The following is a 2,092-nucleotide window of genomic DNA, read 5'->3' as shown; positions in this document are numbered from 1 at the left end:
AAAAAAAAAATGAGCCGAAGACATGAACAGACACTTCTCCAGTGAAGACATACAAATGGCTATCAGACTCATGAAAAAATGTTCATCATCACTAGCCATCAGGGAGTTTCAAATCAAAACCACATTGAGATACCACCTTACACCAGTAAGAATGGCCAAAATTAAGAAGACAGCAAACAACATGTGTTGTAGAGGATGTAGAGAAAGGGGAACCCTCTTACACTGTTGGTGGGAATGCAAAATGGTGCAGCCACTTTGGAAAACAGTGTGGAGAGTCCTTAAGAAATTAAAAATAGAGCTTTTCTGTCATCCTGCGATTGCACTACTGGGTATTTACCCCAAAGATACAGATGTAGTGAAAAGAAGGGCCATCACTACCCCAATATTCATAGCAGAATTGGCCACAGTCACCAAACTGTGGAAAGAAGCATGATGCCCTTCAACGGACGAATGGATAAGGAAGACGTGGTCCATATACACTATGGAGTATTATACCTTCGTCAGAAAGGATGAATTCCCAACTTTTGTATCAACATGGACGGGACTGGAGGAGATTATGCTGAGTGAAATAAATCAAGCAGAGAGAGTCAATTATCATATGGTTTCACTTACTTGTGGAGCATTAAATAACACGGAGGACATGGGGAGATGGAGAGGGGAATGGATTTGGGGGAAACTGGAGGGCGAAATGAACCATGAGAGACTATGGACTCTGAAAAACATTCTGAGGGTTTTGGAGGGGGTCGGGGTGGGAGGTTGGGTGAGGCTGTTGGTGTGTATTATGGAGGGCACTTATACATGAAGCACTGGGTTTGATGCATAAACAGTGAATTCTGGAACTGAAAAGAAATTGTTTTTTTAAGTTGGAAAAAGGCAATGGAAAAAATTTCCCAACTCATTTTATAATGTTAAATAACCTTTTCATCATAATAACCAAATCTGGACAAAGAATAAATTAAATAAAATGCCAATAAATAAATTGAATACATTTAAAAAGTAAGAAGAAAAATATAACATGAATTCTACACAAACTCTTTGTTAAATTTCAAGATGAGGAAGTGCCTCCAATTCATTCTATTAGCATTATTTTGGTATGAAAACCAAACAAAGATATACTAAGGAAGGAAAACTACAGACCAATATCTTCACACATATTGACATAAATATTCTTCACAATATCTTGATATGTCACATCCAATGTTATATAAAACAGAAATATATCATGACTCAGTGAAATTTTCACTGGGAATAAAATATTGGCTTAACTACTAACTAAATACTAAGTAAATACTACAAAGTCAGTATTTCATTATATTAACAAATGGGGGGAAAGAAAAAAAAGAGAAACTATGCAAACATCTCATAAATATACAAAAGTCATTTTACAAAATCTGTCACTCTTTCTAATAATCATTTCAGCAAGCTGGGAGAACACTTATTGAACTGGATGAAACATATCTATGAGAAACTACAACCAACATCACATTTTTTAAGATTTTATTTATTCATTTGTCAGAGAGAGAGGGAGAGAGCACAAGCAGTGGGAGCAGCAGGCAAAGGGAGAAGCAAACACCCTGTTGAGCAAGAAACCTGATACAGAACCCAACCTCAGGACCTTCAGATCATATCTTGAGCCAAAGGCAGATGCTTAACCAACTGAGCCACCCAGGCATCCCAACACACATCACATTTAATATTGAAAGGATGAATGTTTTCTCAGGAACATCAGGTACAAGACAAACATATCTGTTCTTGCTCTTAGATTCAGGATTATATCAGAGCTACTAGCCAGTGCAATAAGAAAATAAAAAAGAAGAAGTGTGCATCCAGATCTTTATTTTCAGATGACATGATGGTCTCTGTAGAAATTTACATCAAATGTCTTTTACAAAAAAGCTACTTGCACAGATAACTGGGTTTAGAAAGATTTCAGGATACAAGACCAATGCCTTAAAAATAAATTGTATTATGGAGAAGGGAGTTAAGATGCTGGAGCAGTAGGGGGACCCTAAACTTGCCTCATCTCTTGAACGCAGCTAGATCAATGTCTAAATATTTTGAATAACTAGAAAATTAATCTGAGGATTAAAGA

Source organism: Lontra canadensis, unplaced genomic scaffold (assembly GCF_010015895.1).
Source record: "Lontra canadensis isolate GAN:19392208 unplaced genomic scaffold, GSC_riverotter_1.0 scaffold520, whole genome shotgun sequence".
Classification (NCBI taxonomy): Eukaryota; Metazoa; Chordata; class Mammalia; order Carnivora; family Mustelidae; genus Lontra; species Lontra canadensis.
Note: the sequence above shows the minus strand (reverse complement) of the source record.